An 18,745-nucleotide genomic window follows, 5' to 3' on the forward strand; every position below is an offset into this window, starting at 1 on the left:
TCTGCAATCTTGTCTGATAGGGACATGCAAGTATGCCTCTGAGGTGCTGAGTAACAAGCCAAGCCTTCTTGCCCAGCATGGGAAGAAGCTGCTGTAGTGTCAACATTTTGAATTTCGGAACATCCAGGGAAGTATTTAGAGTTGAAAGGTCTAGTATGGGTCTCCAGGCTTTGTCCTTTCTGGAGACCAGGAAGAGACTTGAGTAAAATCCTTGTTCCTGCTGTGGTTCTTTATGAATAGCTCTCATGTCCATGAGGGCAGAAATTTGTTTTTGAGCCTCTGCCCATTGATTTTGTGGCAGGTTTGGCATTCCTTTTATCCTTGGTAAAGTGTGAAAGTGGAACCTGTAACCTTGAGACACAATATTTAGAACCCATTTGTCTTGGGTGATTGTTTGCCAATTGTGAGAAAAAAGTGCTAGTTTTCCCCCTAAGGGGGCTGCCAAAAGGGAAATGCTTGGCATACGAAGGGGGAAGTCATTGGGACTGTTTCCTATAAGGCTGAGACCTGTCCTCACCTCCTTTTGGGTTGAGGTACCCCACTGTCTGTTAGAGCCTTGGGGTTGAGATCTGCCTCTTGGGTGTCTGTATCTGCCTCTCTGTGGCCTGTCTGGTACTGGAAAGGACCAATTCTTTGTAGGCCAATTTGTGCTAAATCGAGGTGGCTGTACCTGCAAGAAATCTTTGACTGTTTGCATAGATTTAGCTTTATCCTCCATTTTCTTTAACACCTCTTCTGCCTTAACTCCAAACAACGTATCATGCTGTAAAGGGGCATCCAATAATTTTGCCTTAACATGAGGTAAACTCTGTTCTTTTAACCAAGCATGTCTTCAAATCACAGAACCTGTAAATGCGGCTCTACAAGAGTCCACTAAAGAATCAAAACCACGTTGCAGAGTATGTTTTCCCACCTGTTCCACTGCATGCAATAAATCCTGCATTTCTTTATAGTCAGCAGCTTCTGAGCTTGCAAGCATTTTCTGTTTTAACAGAGTCCTACAATATTGTTGGTACTTAAGCATGTGAAACTGGCAATTTAAAGCCCTTACTGCTAAAGTTGCAGAGGTGTAAACGTTCTTACCCCATCTATCCAATGCTCTAGAATCTCTGTCAGAGGGGACTGGATTTTTAGCAATGGAAGCCTTAACCCCTTTGGGACCCTGGGAAATGGTTTCTGGGTCTGCAGAAGGGTTTTTATAAAGAAACTTGTGAGAGTCAGGGACTCTATAATACCTATCTGGCTTGGCTGGTGCAGGGGGCAAAGAATCCGGAGATAAGCAGGATTCAGAGAACACATCATCCACAATAACACAGGCGGAATAGCCAGGGGCCTGTTCTGAGGCAATAAAAGGAAGTCCCCGAGCCTTTTCTTGTATTCTGAACAATCCTGACTTTCCCAATGGAAATGCTCCCTCATGGTATGTAAAGTTTCCCCAAAAGAGTAATCCTCAGGAGGAGAGGCTGAAGGGATAGATTCTTCAGCATTAGAGTCCTCATAGGGGGGTAGAGAGTATCCATGGTCTGAAGAGGAATCAGACGAAATGGAAAGCTGATCACAGGAATCATAGTCTGTACCCTGCCTAGGCCTTTTCTCAGGAGGGGGATGGGAACCCCTGATTAGAGTAATGAGGTCTTTGGCCATTTAAGCATCTGTTTCTTAGGCATGGAGGACTGTCCAGGAGAATGATGTACTTGCTTCTTTGTCTTTAATGGTGTTTTTGTCTTGGCTGTTTCTTTAATGGTAAGTTGTGAAGGTCTGAAAATACCCTCAGAAGCCGATGCCTGCTCAGCGGCTCCGGACACATCTGAGGGATTAGTTTCCTTAGGCCCAATACCTTGAGTTTCCAGAGGCCTAGTTGTCTCCACGTGGGAGTCGGAGGCGGCCTGTGGCTCTGAGGTAGCGGATGTCAGGGGCTGCAAAAGCGCCTCACTGAGAACCGGCGACTGGCCTAGAAGAGGCTTAGTCGGTTTTGGACCTCAGATGCCTGTCTTTATCCTTGTCTTTGCGTTTTTTGAGAAATGCGGTTGTCGGATGATCTGACGGCATAGCATAATTGAACCTTCAGCCAAAATAGTGCAAAGCAAAATCAAAACGTCGGTTTATAGTGCGTTTGTTAAATCTGTCACAAAACCGACTAGTGACGTCGTGATCAGGGCCTAGGCATGGAATACAGTAAGAGTGGAAGTCCTTATGAGGTATTTGCTTTCCACAAGAAATACAATTAACTTTTTCTGACATTGGACTGAGGCAAGAAAAAAGTTTCCCCAACGGGGTACTTAGCTTTATTGAAGACTTCGGATCTGAAATTCGACTTCAAAAATCTCAGGAGTCAGCCGACCGGCACTTGTGAACTGCTTTTGCTTCGGGCACCGCGCGGCAAGAAAGACTGAAGAAAATGGCGTCGGATCCCCACGGCATCGGAACAATGGGTTCCGAACCACAGGTAGGAGCCGAACTCATCCAAGTCGAGGCCCCGAAAGGCAAAGTCAGAACTAACAGGTCAGTCCGATTATCCTCCCTGGATCCTACCAGAAAGTGTTGGCTCCTAGACTCCTCGATAGGCACCGAGGAAGTCTGAGTGAATGGAACCGATGGCACTGGAGCCGGCGTCGGCTCAGAAGACTCCACAATCATCAGGTCCAACTCCTCCGGCTCCGAAGGACCAGTATGGCTGGGAGGAGGAAAAGAAGTAGATGGAATAGCAATTTTCGGTTACAAAACCGCTTGGGTTGGAACTGATTCAGCAAACGCCAGTGCCCATAGCAACTTCTGCACCACACGATCCACATCCAAATCGGATAGGCTAATCGAGGACCAAGATGAGTGGATAGAGGGTGGTACCGACTGAAGTATAGGAGATATCAATACTTCAGATACTGGTTCCAGGACTGGGGATCTGCTCCGAAAGGACAGGACGCTCTGCTCCGAAAGCTGTGTAGCCAACGTTAATGGTTTTCTTTTAGATTTTGACGAGTCCGATGAAGTCTTAGAGGACTTAAAAGATTTGTGAGATTGACTAGTTTTATCCTGGTCGCCCACAGCTTCCTGAAAAGACGATTTTAGCAGCCCTCTATAAGTTTTCTTTTCCCTTCATGCAAAAAGTACAGTTTTGTACCTACCATAAATGTAGATGTTCGAAGATCCACATTGCTGCAGTCCTTACACTTGGGTATAGCGCTGTCCTCGGTCGGCCCGAATACCAAAGTATCGGTCATGGCGCATGAAAGTGACGCCAGGACGTCAGGGTATAAATGCGCATGACCGACGTCATATCCTCAGTCTTTTCTTGCCCCAGATGTCAGAAGACCTTAAACAGGGTAAAATCAAAAAATTACCAAACACTAAACACCCCCACACCCAAACTATGTACAACTTCTAACAATTGTCTAATAAAGTACTAACTTAACCACACAACCACCCCTAAACACAGAGGGGACGGAGGGTGGGTAAATTGGACTGCAGCAATGTGGATCTTCGAACATCTACATTTATGGTAGGTACAAAACTGTACTATGTTCTTCATCTCACATTGCTGCAGTCCTTACTTGGGTAGATTCCCAAAGCAGAGGTAAGGGAGGATGGCAAATCAAATAGAAGCAGGAGCTGTCAAAATGCCCTGTAGAATAGCAGTGGCAAACCCAGCCCTAGATTTAGAGTAGAGAGGAAGGTGGTAGTGCTTAGAGAAAGTATGTACTGAACTCCAAGTAGCTGCCTCCAAAATGTCCTTCGTTGACACTCCCTTAGAAAGGCTGTAGAGGTGGCAGTAGCCCTAGTGGAATGAGGTCTGATCCCTGTTGGGATCTGCTTGCCATGCTGAGAATAACAAAAGAAATGCAGAATCCAATCCATTTAGAAAGAGTTTGCTTTGACACAGGCTTGCCCTGAGTACCTAAAGCAAAAGAAACAAACAACTGTTGCGACTGCCTGAAACCCTTAGTCCTATCTAAGTAGTAGCGTAACTGTCTGTGCGTCCAAAGTATGCAAGATCTTTTCCCCTTGTTTTGGGGTCTGCATAAAAGGTAGGTAAATGAATAGACTGGTTTAAAGACACACTTGAGACCACCTTAGGCATAAAGGAAGGGTTAGTGCGTAAAGATACCCTATCCTTATGGAAGATCAAGAAAGGCTCAACAGCCATAAGGGTCTGCAATTCAGAAACCCTTCTTGCAGAGGTAATGGCCAACAAAAAAGCAGTCTTCCATGACAAATATTTTAACTCAGCCGTAGCTGCAGGCTCAAAAGGTGGCAGAGTGAGCTTTTCCAACACATAATTGAGGTCCCAAGCTGGAGTAGGAGCTCTTCGTGGAGGTCTTATGATCTTTGCCCCTCTGAGGAATTGCTTGAACAAGGAATGAGAAAACAAAGGTGGATCACAGTCATAGTGAGCTGAAATTGCTGCAGCATGAATTTTAATGGAAGAGAAGGACAAACCCTTGTCCAATAGTTCAGTAAGATATAGAAGAGCCACACTTAAATCAGGCTCAGAAACATCCACACCCTTTGCTGCACTCCAAAAAAATCTCTTCCACTTGTCCATACACTTTCCTTGTACTAGGTCTCCTAGCTTCCATAATCACATTCAAAACTTGTTGAGGAAGTTGAGCCTGCTATGAGCTAAAACAGGATATGCCATGCTGTGAGATGAAGAGAGTGAAGCTTGACATTGAGTAAATGACCGTCCTTTGAGACAACAGTTGAGGAATCAAAGGCAGGGCCACGGTGGTTTCCTTATTAAATTTCTCAGTAGTGGGTACCAATGCTGTCGGGGCCAATCTGGAGCTATCAGGATCATTCTTGGTTTGTCCTGGCTTACCTTTAGCAGAACCTTTAGAAGTAGAGGAAGTGGTGGAAAGGCATATACATGAAGATTTTTCCAACTGAAAGAAAGAGCATCCGCTTTCCAAGCTGCCTGGTGTATCCTTTTGTGCAAAACTTTGGCAGCTGGTGGTTTAGAGGAGAAGCGAACAGATCTATGTCTGGTGTTCCCCATGACACTGTTAATTGCTGAAATACCTGAGGATCCAGTTTCCACTGGGGATCCATGATTTGCCTGCTTAACACATCTGCTAAGGAGTTCTGCACCCCGGCAGAAACCTTGCCTGAAGATCCAGTTGTAGACTGAGAGCCGTTCCCATAGAATCATTGCTTGTCTGCATAGAGGGTAAGAATGTGTACCCTTGCTTGTTGATGTACCACATGACAGTTGTGTTGTCTGTTAGAATCAACACCTGTCCTGGAAGAAGTAATTCCTTGAAAGCTGTTAATGCAAACTGGACTGCTAACATCTCCTTTAGGTTGATATGTAGATGTTGTAGTCTGGCAGGCCACTTGTCCTGTATCCATTTTCCATTGAGATGAGCCCCAAGCTTTGTCTGAGGCATCTGTTGTTAGAATCTGACTTGCCTGGCCGGGTCAACGAAAGTCCCTTGTTTAGGTGACTTTGCTGAGCCCACCACTAGTATTCCTTTTCGATGCAAGGTATTATTGGAATGACAGTGTCCAGATCGTGGCAGTGCTGTGTCCGTAGATTCTTGAGATACCATTGTAGCTTCCTCATATGCAGTTTGGCATTGGGAAGCACCAGAATACAAGATGCCATGAACCCTAAGGCTTGAAGGACTGTCCTTGCAGTCAGGCCGGACTGATGTGATGGTTGTTGGAAGTAAAGGGAAAGATTCTTTTGTTTGTCCGGGGTTAAGAAGGCCATCTGGGCTGCTGTATTCAGTCTCACACCCAGAAAGCACATGTCCTGAGAGGGTACTAGACTGGACTTTGTTTCGTTCACAGAATACCCTAGGCATCTTAGCACTGTTATCACATACTTTAAATGCTGTAGAAGTTCGTCCTTGCCCTGAGCCAGAATCAGGCAATCGTCCAAATAAGGGTAGATCTGTATTCCTTTCCGTCTGAAGAAAGCTATCACTGGAGCCAGGACCTTTGTGAATACTCTGGGTGCAGTGGATAAGCCAAAGGGCAATGCAGAGAATTGATAGTGTGAATCTCCAGCTCGAAAACGCAGATACTTCCTGCAGCCTAGAGTGATTGGGACATGAAGGTAAGCCTCTTGAGATCCAAAGTTACCATCCAGTGATCCTTGCTCAGGAGGTAAAAGCTGTTGCAATGTCAGCATCTTGAACTTGGGGATGTCCAGAAAGGTGTTGAAGATAGACAAGTCCAGAATTGGTCTCCACGTGTTCCCCTTTTGGTACTAGGAATAGGCGAGTAAAATCCTAGGCCCCTTCTGCCATAGGCACGGCCCCTATCTGTGTCAATATGGATATTTGTCTGTGAGCTTCCAATTTGTGTTGGGGAATATCTGGCATGCCCTTGAACGGTGGTAAGGTATGGAAATAAAACCTGTAACCGTGGTGAATGATATCCAATACCCATCTGTCTTGGGTAATTAAACTCCAGTTCTCTTTGAAAAGTGTCAGTCTTCCTCCTAAAGGTGCTGCGAGACATGAAGGTTCTGGCAGTTGAAAAGGTAGGTCATTGGGTCTGTCTAAAGGCTGACCCCTGCCCTCCCCTGAAGACTGTGCAGGTGAGCCCCCTGTCCTGGATCTAAAGGAACCCTGATCTCTGCCCCTAGCACGCCTAGACCTACCCCTAGACTGGGAATCATAAGAAGGGTATGTCCACGCCTTGCTTGGCCAGTTTCTGCTAAACTTTGGTGGTTGAACCTGTAAAAAATCTTTAACAGTGTGCATAGATTTAGCTTTGTCCTCCATTTTCTGTAAAACTGCTTCAACAGGTGAACCAAACAACACATTAGATTGTAAAGGGGCATCCAAAATCCTTGACTTAACATGCTCAGCTAAATTCTGATCCCGTAACCAGGCATGCCTGCGAAGGACAGTACCAGTGGCAGCCACCCTGGAAGAGGCCTGTACAGCATCAAAACCACATTGTAAGGAATGCTTACCCACCTGATCAGACACATGTACCAGATCTTGTAACTCCTTACATTCAATACCTTCTGCCAGAGCATCTATCTTAGACTTTAACTGTGAAAGGAGATAGATTTGATATCTCAGCATGTGGAATTGACAATTTAAAGCCCTCTTGGCTAAAGTTGAAGAAGTATACACTTTCTTACCCCATCTGTGTAAAGCTCTTGCTTCTTTGTCCTGAGGAACTGGTTTTTTTTTTTTTTTAGCCACAGAAGCCTTAACCCCTTTAGGCCCCTGAGTAACTGTCTCTGGATCTGCCCTAGGGCTTTTAAAAAGATACTTGTGAGCTTCAGGCACCCTATAGTATCTGTCCGGTTTAACAGGAGCGGGAGGTAAAGAATCAGGGTTAAGGGAAGCCTCTGCAAAAACATCTTCCACCACAGAAAGAACAGGGGGTATAGCTGAAGGCCTATGCTGAGGTAAAAACAAAAATTCCCTAAGTCTTTTCCTGGAATCAGAGAAATCCTGACCTTCCCATTTAAAATGCTCCCTCATGGCATGGAGAGTCTTTGAGAATTAAAAAATCCTCAGGAGGAGAAGCAGAATCTTAAGCATATGTCTCTTGGGCACAGGGCCTGAAGTACTAGGAGGAGCACCTGCTACAGCTGAACCTGGCCTACTCTTGGAAGAAGCCTTTGTAACAGTAGGGGAAGGCCTAACCACCTTAGGCAGAGAGGGGAGAACAGCTACCTGAGAAGCCCCTTCAGCCTGGCCTACCTCGTGTGAAGACAGATCCTGTAACAACAAAGTCTCCCCCTGGGACACTAGGGAAACTTCTGTTTGGGCCTCTGGCACAACCGTGCCCTCTAAAGAACCGACGTCCAGGTCGGCTGGTGCCTCTAACCTAGGCCTAGGTGTTTTGTCCTTGCGCTTCCCGGAGCATCCGGCGGCATTTTGTAATTGCACCGCTTCCGAAGACTAACCTAGCGCAGTCTAATCTCCTCTTTATAGTACGCTTGTTAAATCTAGCAAGAGGAACACCCAACAACGCCGTGCTCAGGCCCTAAACACGGTATACACAAGCTGTGGTAGTCCCTATGTGGTATCTGTTTCAAGAAATACAGTTATTTACTTTTTCTGACATCCGTAAAATACTGAGGCAAGAAAAACCAAAATATTCAGGGTACTTAGCCAACTTGGATTCGGTCTGAAACTCCGGTTTCGGAAAATCTCAGGACGCCAACCTGCACTCGCAAATTTGCTTCTGCATCGGACCACGCGGCAAAAAAGACTGAGGATATGGTCCTGGCGTCACTTTAATGCGCCATGACCCTTTACCGAGGACAGCGCTATACCCAAGTGTAAGGACTGCAGCAATGTGAGATGAAGAACATCTCTACTTGAAAAAGAATGGCAAAAAGAGCAACTCTCTTGCAAATGCAAGGCACCCAAACAATAGACAGTTTACATGACTATCAGTCACCGACATCTTTTGTCCACACTTCGGACATTTTTTAAACCCAGACTTGGGATGTTTGTCTTTATCCTGGTCAGCCATCTCACTATCTAACTATACCAAGAAGATTTGAATTATCCAACAAGAATGTACGCACACACACAAACTAACAAGTTTTAAAGTACACTATAAGTATCCCTTAAAAAAAAAAATGGGCTGTATATGGATAAATGTATAAACACACACACACACCAAATTTTACTATCTATAATGCTTGTAAAACACTATATTAAGCTATTCTGATCAGCTATACAAGGCACACCAAGAAGAGAAGGGAATATTAAAGGTCTATAAAAAACGAAGGCCAAAGGGAGAAAGAGAACTATCAAACTTTTAAGCTATGAAAGATCTAAGTTATAAGTAGCAATAACTATCAATAACTATTAACATAAAAGTCAAAAAAGTACAGTTTTGTACCTACCATAAATGTAGATGTTCGAGTGTTTACCCTACTGCAGTCATCACACTTGCGGTTATCCTGTCGTCAGGCGGTCCCGCAGTCGGCCGTAATTCCAAAGTCTTGGTCCGGCGTCGGTTGCTGTCGCCTCTTCCCTGACGTCAGAGCGCCAGGGGTATATATAATGCAACCAACGCCATTTTCTTCAGTTTTTCTTGTCCCAGATGTCAGGTGCCCCCAAAAAGGTGGTCAGAATTAGTACCAAATGGAGTGAACACTGCACAAACACAAAATCCCTTCAGCTATAAGCAAATACATCAGTAAGGCATAGAAGGGATTTTGTCAGTAGACAAGAGGGGATGGAGGGAGGGTAACCTGGACTGCAGCAGGGTGAACACTCTAACATCTACATTTATGGTAGGTACAAAACTGTACCATGTTCATCGTGTTACCCTGCTGCAGTCATCACACTTGGGTTGAATCCCAAAGCTAAGGTGGGGGGAGGTATCATAGAGGGTTAGTGGAGGCAATAAGGCCCTGCAGAACTGCAGTGGCGAAGCCCGCCCTGGACTTAGAGTAAAGAGGTAAGTGATAGTGTTTGGTAAAGGTGTGTACTGAACTCTGTTGCAGCTTCTAAAATTTTCTTGGTTGGAACCCCCCTGAGAAAGGCTGTAGCGGTAGCTGTTGCCCTGGTAGAGTGGTATCTAATGGCAGCAGGAACTGGTTTCCGATGATGGGTATAGCAGAAACGTATGCAATGACCTATCCATTTAGAAATGGTTTGCTTAGATATAGCCTTCCCTTGAGAAGCTGTAGCATAGGACACAAAGAGCTTGTCAGTTTTTCTGAAAGCCTTAGTTTTGTCCAAGTAGTAACGAAGCTGCCTGTGAATGTCCAAGGAATGCAGGAGTCTCTCACCTTTGTTCTGTGGATTGGAGAAGAAGGTGGGTAAGTGGATGGTTTGATTTAAGGCTACACTGGAAACCACCTTAGGCATAAAGGAAGGATTAGTTCGTAGAGAAACTCTTGTCGATGAAAAATGAGGAAAGGCTCCACTGCCATTAGTGCCTGTAGCTCTGAGACTCCCCTAGCTGAAGTTATTGCTAGGAGCAGGGCAGTCTTCCATGATAGGAATTGAAGATCTGCAAAGAAAGCTGGTTCAAGGGGAGGTAGCGTTATTTTTTCCAGAACTAAGTTGAGGTCCCATGTTGGTGTAGGAGCTCTCCTAAGTGGTCTAATGTTTTTTCCCCTCTGAGGAACTGCCTTAGAAGAGGATGTGAAAATAAAGGTGGATCCGTGCTGTAGTGAGCTGAAATAGCTGAAGCATGGATTTTAATTGAGGGAAAGGAAAGTCCTTTGTGCAACATCTCAGCTAAATACTGTAGAATGTGAGGCATGTGAGGCTGAATTGTGTCTTGGCCTTTAGCTTGGTTCCAGGCACAAAACCTCTTCCATTTGTCTGAGTAAGCCTTCCTGGTGCTTGGCTTCCTGGCTTCCAGAATAACATCCAGAACTGCTTGTGAAAGAGGAGCTGGTTGGATGTTTAGTTATTTGCCATGCAGCCAGATTTAAAGTTTTGAGCTGGCTGTGAAGAATCTGTTTGTTTTGTTGTGTGAGCAAATGGGGTATTTGAGGCAATATCCATGGTGGGCTGTGGGCCATATTTTTCAATAGCGGGTACCAGTGCTGGCGTGGCCAGTCTGGGGCTATGAGAATCAGTCACGGTCTCTCCTTTCTGACCTTCAAAAGAACCTTTGTGAGGAGAGGCAATGGAGGGAAGGCATATGCTGTCAGGTTTTTCCAACTGAAAGAGAGAGTCCACTTTCCAAGCTTGATGATGGAATGTCCTTGTACAAAATTTTGTCAGTTGGTAGTTTTGAGGACTGGCAAACAGGCCTATGTTTGGAAGGCCCCATTTTTGAGTTATCATTGCAAATATTTGTGGATCTAGTTTCCACTCGTGGGGATCTTTGATGTTTCTGCTGAGGTCGTCTGCCAATGTGTTCTTCTGTCCTGGCAGGAATTGAGCTTGTAACTGGACTTGGTAGTCCAGAGCTGTGTTCCATAAGATCATTGCTTGCCTGCATAGAGGGTAGGAATGTGTACCCCCTTGTTTATGTACCACATTACTGTGGTGCTGTCCGTCTTTATTGCAAGTTGTCCTGGATGTAATAGATCCTTGAAGGTAGATCCTTGAAGGCTGTCAGAGCTTTCTGTACAGCTAGCATCTCTTTTTGATTTATGTGCAGATTTCTTTGATCTGCAGTCCATAGGCCTTGAATGCATTGTCCTGCCATGTGTGCCCCCCAGGCGTAGTCTGAAGCATCTGTTGTGATAGTCTGCCTGGCTGGGGGCAAGGTGAAAGGCTGACCCTTGTTGAGGTGACATGCCTGTGACCACCATAGAAATTCCTGTTGTAGGCAGGGAATGAGAGATATCATTGTGTCCAAACTGTGGCTGTGTTGAGACCATACGCTTTTTAGGTACCACTGTAATTTCCTCATATGCAGCTTTGCAAATGGTATTAGGAGTATGCAAGATGCCATGAAGCCCAAAGCCTAAAGAATTTTTCTTGCAGTTAATTGGGTCTTTGTTGCCATTGTCTTGAAATATTGAGTCAGTTGTAGTTGCTTGTCTGGCGTAAGATAAGCCTTCTGGGCCGTTGTATTCAAGCTGGCACCCAGGAATGTCATTTTTTGAGAGGGTACTAGTTTTGATTTCTTTTCATTTACTGTGTACCCCAGGCAGTTTAGTAGATGCTTTACAAAGGCCAGATGATGTAAGAGAATGTCTTTGCTTTCTGCTTGGATGAGGCAGTCGTCCAGGATATATTTGAATTCCTCTTTGTCTGCAGTATGCAATTACTGGTGCCAGGCATTTTGTGAAAACTCTGGGCGCAGTAGATAAGCCAAAGGGCAGTGCAGAGAATTGGTAATGGGTTGAACCTGCAATGAAACGGAGGTATCTTCTACAACTTTGTCTGACAGGGACATGCAGATATGCCTCCTTGAGGTCCAACGTTACTAGCCATGCTTCCTTGCCCAACATAGGAAGTAGCTGCTGTAGTGTTAGCATCTTGAATTTGGGTACTTGTAAGTGTTTAGAATTGAAAGGTCCAGAATTGGTCTCCAGTCATTGTCCTTTCTGGGCAATAGAAAGAGTCTTGAGTAAAATCTTTGGCCTTGCTCTCGAGTAGGTACCAGTTGAATGGCTCTCATGTCCATGAGAGCTGTAATTTGCTTTTGTGCCTCTGCCCACTGATTTTGTGGCAAGTTTGGCATTCCTCTTTTCATTGGCAAGGTGTGAAAGTGGAATCTGTATCCTCATAAAATTATGTCTAGGACCCATTTGTCCTTTGTGACTATGTGCCAGTTGTCTGCAAAAAGTGCGAGTTTTCCCCCCAAGGGGGTTGCCAAGAGAGTATTGCTTGGCCAGATGAGGTGCAAGTCATTGAGTTTGCCTTCTGGTGGATTGAGACCGGTCTTCTCCTCCCTTCTGTGTTGTAGTGCCCCATTGGCGAGGTTTAAACTGGGCTTGTGGTTGTCTTCTGTCCCTTGGGCATCTGTATTTACCCCTCTGCGGTCTGTCAGTGGCTGGAAAGGGCCAATTTTTTGTTGGCCAGTTTCTGCTGAAGCGTGGGGGTTGTACTTGTAGGAAATCTTTGACTGTTTGCATAGATTTTGCCTTATCTTCCATTTTCTTTAAAACTTCTGCTTTAACTCCAAAAAGAACATCATGCTGTAAGGGAGCATCTAGTAGTTTTGCTTTAACATGATCGGGCAGAGTTTGTTCCTTTAACCAAGCATGCCTACGTACAACAGACCCAGTGACAGCTGCTCTGCAGGAGGCCTCCAAAGAATCAAACCCACATTGTAAGGTATGTTTGCCCACCTGCTCAGTGGCGTGCAACAGATCCTGTACTTCTTTCAATTCAGATTGTTGAGGAAGAGTGGTTATTCTTTGCTTTAACTGAGAGATTAGAAATTGCTGAAACTTAAGCATATGAAATTGACAATTCAGTGCCCTCATACCTAGTGTGGCTGAGGTGTAAACCTTTTCCCCCCACCTGTCTAGTGCTCTGGAATCCGTCTCAGAAGGTACTTAGGTTTTTAGCCATAGAAGCCTTAGCTCCCTTGGGACCCTGGGAGATAGTCTCTGGGTCAACTACTGAGCTTTTGTAAAGAAATTTGTGGGAATCAGGCACTCTGTAATATCTGTCAGGCTTAGCCGGAGCAGGAGGTAGAGAGTCTGGGTTGAAACTGGATTCTAAGTAGACATCATCCACAATGTCCAAAACTGGTGGGATGGAAAGTGGCCTGTGTTGGGGGAGTAAAAGAAACTCTCTGAGCCTTTTCTTTGAATCAGAGTAGTCTTGACCTTCCCAGTGAAAATGTTCCCTCATAGTGTGTAAAGTTTCCCCAAAGGAGTAGTCTTCAGGAGGAGAAGCTGAGGGAATAGAGTCCTCAGCATCAGAATCTTCATAAGGAGAGAAGGAATAGTCTTGGTCCTCAGAGGAGTCTGAAGAAATGGACATTTGCTCAGAGGAAGCAAAATCTTCCTCTTGTCTAGGCCTTTTGTCAGGAGGGGGCTGTGAACCCCTGATTAAAGAAACCAAATCTTCAGCCATTTTGAGCATCTGTTTCTTAGGCATAGGGCCTTGAACAGGAGACTGAAGTGCAGTCCTTTTAGATTTAGGAGTCTTCGACTTAGAAAATGTTTTAATGGTGAGAGTCGGTCTGAAAACGCCTTCAGAAAACGATGGAGTTTCTGTAGCACCGACGTCTTTTGAAGCAAAGTCGCCGGAAGGGCCTGAAGTAAAAGGCTGCATCAGCCTGGTACTTTCCGTCAAAATTTCTGTAGCGGTCTCGGGTTCCAGATCTGCGGTAGTCAGGGGCTGCGTTGGAGCCTCACTGAGGACCGGATCAGCCAAGGCCTCGGAATTTGGCTTAGGCCTGGGCTGCCTGTCCTTATCCCTGCATTTTTGTGCACGCCAGTAGTCGGTTGCTCCGACGGCATGTTGTAGTAAAATTTCCTACCGAAGTAGTGTCGTGCGAAATCAAATCGTATTTTAATAGTACGCTTATTAAACCTAGCACAAAACCGACAAGAAGTGACGTCGTGGTCTGGGCCTAGGCAAGGTATGCAATAAGAATGAAAATCCTTATGAGGTATTTGCTTCCCACAAGAAATACAATTGTTAACTTTTTCTGACATCGGTCTGAGGCAAGAAAAGTTTCCCCAACGGGGTACTTCGCTTTATAGAAGCCTTAGGTCTGAAATTCGAATTAGAAAATCTCAGGAGTCGGCCGACCGTCACTTGCGAACTGCTTCTGCTTCGGGCACCGCGTGGCAAGACTAGAGAAAATGGCGTCGGTTGCATTATATATACCCTGACGCCAGGGAAGAGGCGACAGCAACTGACGCCAGACCAAGACTTTGGAATTCCGGCCAACTGCGGGACCGCCTGACGACAGGATAACCCCAAGTGTGATGACTGCAGCAGGGTAACACAATGAACATTTATAGAAAATTTTTTTAGAAAAAGCTATACTGGCCCGAGCTGTGCAAGGAAACCTCCGATCTGTTGCAGCGGCAAACAGAATCTGAGGTAATGCAAGGTGCATCATGAATAGGGACTTTGTTTCGAGCTTTATAGTAGGTAGACTCGGAGCCAAGAATCGGCTCCGAACCCATCTGTAAGAATGAATGGCAAGATAGAACAACTTCACATCTAATACTTTATGAAGCATCTTGCCAGAACAGTTAGCCTGCACAGCTGGTAGGACTTGGTTCCCCACCCACCCCCTGGTGGTTGATGTACCACATTACTGTAATGCCTGTGAAAATTCTAAGAAGCATCCATGGGACCAGATGACATCCTGGGCTGTGTACTACATGAACTACAAAATGAACTGACACCTCACTCAAGTGTCATGTTTAATCATAGCCTCACCTCAGGCTTTGTGCCCACTGAGTGGCACACAGCTACAGTTATCCCACTCCACAAGGGGGGATCCACCTTGGATCCTGGGAACTACCATCCCATCAGTCTGACGAGCCTGATCTGCAAGGACATGGAAATGCATTATCATGGAACTTATAAACAAAGACACTGGCAACCTTCACACACTGGACCCCACCCAGTTTGGGTTCGTGAAGGGCCGATCTCGTCTCCTGAACCTGACTGACTTCTTCAAATCAGTCTCCAGAGTTGTGGACGAGGGTAAGGTGGTCCACACAGCCTATCTGGACCTTGCCAAGGCCTTCGACACCACCCCCATTCTGGAATCATAGATAAACTTACTAAGCTGGGCATAAATCCTTACGTCACTCGATGGGTTGCCAACTGGCTTACTGACGGAACCCAGACTGTAAAAGTAGCAGACTTCAAATCCAGCTCCAGACAAGTGGAGTACCTCAGGGTTCAGTCCTGGGACAGCTCTTGTTTGGCATCTACTTCTCTGAAGTATATGCCAACACTAAGGGACTCTGGCTAACAAAGTTTGCAGATGACTACAAACTGGGAGCAATTATTGAATCCCCAAATGATGTGGATATTCTACAAAAGGACCTTACAGAAAGAGATGCTTGGTGCCAGAGCCATGGGCTCAAGCCTAATGCCAAGAAATGTACAGTTATCCCCTTTGGGAAAAACCATGTACCCATGAATTACCACATAGGTGGCAGTACACTAATCACCGAAAGTGTGATGAGAGACTTAGGGACATAGGTGGACAGTGGTCTCACCTTCGATAACCACATTGCCAAAACAGTCAGGAAATCCTTCTATGTGGCACACCTCATCACCAAGGGCTTTTCATCCAGAAAAAAAGGAGGTCACTGTCCCACTGCACTCATCCCTCATTAGACCCATTATAGAGTACAACGCCCAGTTTGGTATGTACCTCACAAGACATCTGCAACAGCTGGAAAGCCGCGGAAATACCTCACTAAAAGAATTACAGGCCTAAAGCAGAGGCCCTACGCTGACCATCTAAAAAAAACTCCAGCTATACTCTGTGGCATACCGTCTACTCAGAGGCAATCTCTGTTTAACCTACAAGGCTATGTCAAACCCTGAGTTGTTGGACATGCTCCACTTAAAGAAATCCCAATCCCTCAGAGCCACATGCTCCACAGATCTAAACCTTGTCATCACAATGAACCAAAACATGCTGGAGGGATAGGTTCCTGACCCAGAGACTTCCCATATTCTGGAATAGACTGCCCATACATGTCAAGCAGAGCGCCTCCTTGGCCCTCTTCAAAAGGAACCTTGACGATTGGATAGGAGATAGGAAATTCACCCTGGGGATCACGTCAGTCGCCCTGCTAGACAGTGGTCCAGGGAAGTAAATATTGTGGGAAGAAATATCCAGGGAATTGTTTGGCTAGGCTTGTATAGGCCCTAGGGTCGACAGCCTAGTATCAACCTAAGAACCATCTTGGGTTCCCCAGGGGAGAACACCTAAAGGGCTCAAATAAGGGCATTCATTTCTTTGACACTGTTGTGACCCCTTGACTGTTTGGGGGACCACTGGCCCTGACCTGTTGAAGAGCTTGACTATGCTCAAAGTGAGATCCGATGCATTTGGGTGCAGGTCCTGTTGGGAGTGGGTGGGGAGAAAGGAAGCCACAGATAGGAGTTGGGTTTGAAAAATTCACCACTATAACTCTTTCTTCAGAAAGGACAAGACAGGAATTTGGAAGTCCAGAGATTTCAGGTACCACTGCATCTTTCCCATTTGTAGCTTGGCAAAGGTTGCAGCCATACATCCCAGGGTTCATAGAATTTCTCTTGCAGAACTACACTGAAGGGGGAGAAGGGACTGGCAGAAGATGGCGAGGGACTTAACTTTTTCCTGGGGGAAGAAAAGCTGCTCTCAGACAGGTATCCAGTCTGCAACCCAAGAACACTGGGTCTTGGGTGGGGGTAAGAGACTATTTTTGCATGCAGACTGCCCCCATGGCTCTACATCCCTTTCTTAATATTCTCTGGGGACTGAAAACTGGGCCCTCTAAGAACTTTTTTCACTTTTGCCTTAACGACTCTCAAAATATCACAAAACACAAGCATTACTTATGTGCAGAGGTCTGAGATTCCAACTTTTCTTCCTCATCAACATGTACATGCTTTCCTTGATGCTGCTTAAAGGAATGGCATCTACAATGTACTCTGCCCACGTGCGCGCTTATTTTAATTTTTTTCACTGAAAAATGGTAGGGAAGAAAATACACGAAAAGGAAGAGTATCCATTTCCCCTTTTTTCACAAATTTTCCTTCAAGGCTAGCAGACCAGGTTTGTTCTATAGCAAAGATAGAATCAGAATCGACTGAAGTACGTAAGTCACTAAGGAAAAAATATTAAGTCTGGCTGCTGAGCTTATGGTGACACCTACGGCTGCTGCTTATATGATCCTACATGGCACTTAGCTTCTGCAGACTGCAAGCAAAAATACACTGCAGTTCTAACATGGAAATGGAGGAAGACTACCGAAAGTAGAAGTGCAAATTTCATTCTCAAGAAAGCAGTCACTGGTAGACAAGATGATGTTACTGCAACTACAGTGAAGATGTGAAAAAGGGGAAATGACAAACATGAAATTTAGCAGAAACAAAATAGAATAGACCATGACAGTGCCCAGTCACTGCTGTGATGGGCCTGGCACTGAGAAAAAAAAATGGAGATGGATGGCCTGCGTTGAAGGCATCGTTTCAAACCCTTACCCTTCGGAATACATCTAATAACATCCAAGTAGAAACTTGTGGGAAAGGCTACATTAAGCAGAGGAGAGGATCCAAACGCAAGAAATGCAGTAACATCCATGACCGCCAGGTTTGTGCCAGTTGGAACAACTTCTAATACTGGTAGCACTAAGAAAGGCATCTCAATGGTGGCTGTTGCTAGTCTACTTAAATTTTAACTATTCTAGAGTATTCCTGGGTGTTAGAATGCAAAAAATAGGAGCAATGAGCAGCTACTTCCTTCTCTTGGGTTGCTCATTTTTTCCATTGTTTTTTATGCACCAGTCTTACCTTGTTTCTTACAGGTTTTTCTTTTCTGGTACAGCTACATACCTCATTCTCTTTGGATTTTCTTATGAAAACTGATCAAGTGAAGTACGCTCTTCCCCTTAAATTCAACTCTCTAGAAGGAACTACAAAATTCTTGCAAGCTTGACACATAACATTATGTTTTGCAAGGATTTTCTGAGCCTTTGTTAAAGCACTTCACGGATGCCCTACATAGAGGGCTATCTGCAGAATGTGGATGTCATGCAGACAGTCAACTATGTATGGTCACCAGAAGCCAAGATTTGTCTTCAACACAACTACCACATCCTCTTTTTGAGTAGCACCACTCTAATTCCTGTTAATATGACAATTCCCCATAATGAAAAGACAAACTAATGTCTGAAGTCTACAACCAAAGACAGACTACAAAAATGAAGACGTTGGGATGACTGCTACAATCTGCAGCCTACAAGGTAGCAGGACAGAAATTGTCAGAAGGCAGACAGGCCACCCGGAGAATCTGTCAGATGTGCTACAGGCACCAATGCCCATCATACATCTACTAAAAAGGGTTACAGTCAATCACAGAATATATATGCAGCCTAATCACATTACCTGCTGCAAAAACACTGCAATATATGAGAAAAAAAGAGAAACTATTAATTATAAAAGCCATACCCATTCAGTTTCCCCTCCTTCTGCACAATCTGCTCTCCAAGAAGTTACTCAAATTGTATAAATGATTAATATTTGTTCTTTCAAAGCTATTGTAATTCCTTTAGACTAGGTCCACCTTGGCCAGCGGCTTTCCTTCTTAAGTACTTCTGTACTTCCACACCAGTCCCATTATCTTTTGATAACCCTCAGCACCTGGCTGTACACACAGGCGATACTTCTACATTTTTTATTAATTTGTTAACCAG

The 18,745-nt window shown here is 45.1% G+C and overlaps 1 protein-coding gene across 2 annotated transcripts in view; it reads right to left on the minus strand.

Moving 5' to 3' along the window:
* The window catches only part of VARS1 (valyl-tRNA synthetase 1), a 623,655-nt gene that overhangs the window by 223,362 nt on the left and 381,548 nt on the right, over window positions 1–18,745 (minus strand). The window lies entirely within an intron of this gene.

The sequence above is a fragment of the Protopterus annectens genome, chromosome 9.part0 (genome assembly GCF_019279795.1).
Source record: "Protopterus annectens isolate FY-2018-M chromosome 9.part0, PAN1.0, whole genome shotgun sequence".
NCBI lineage: Eukaryota > Metazoa > Chordata > Ceratodontiformes > Protopteridae > Protopterus > Protopterus annectens.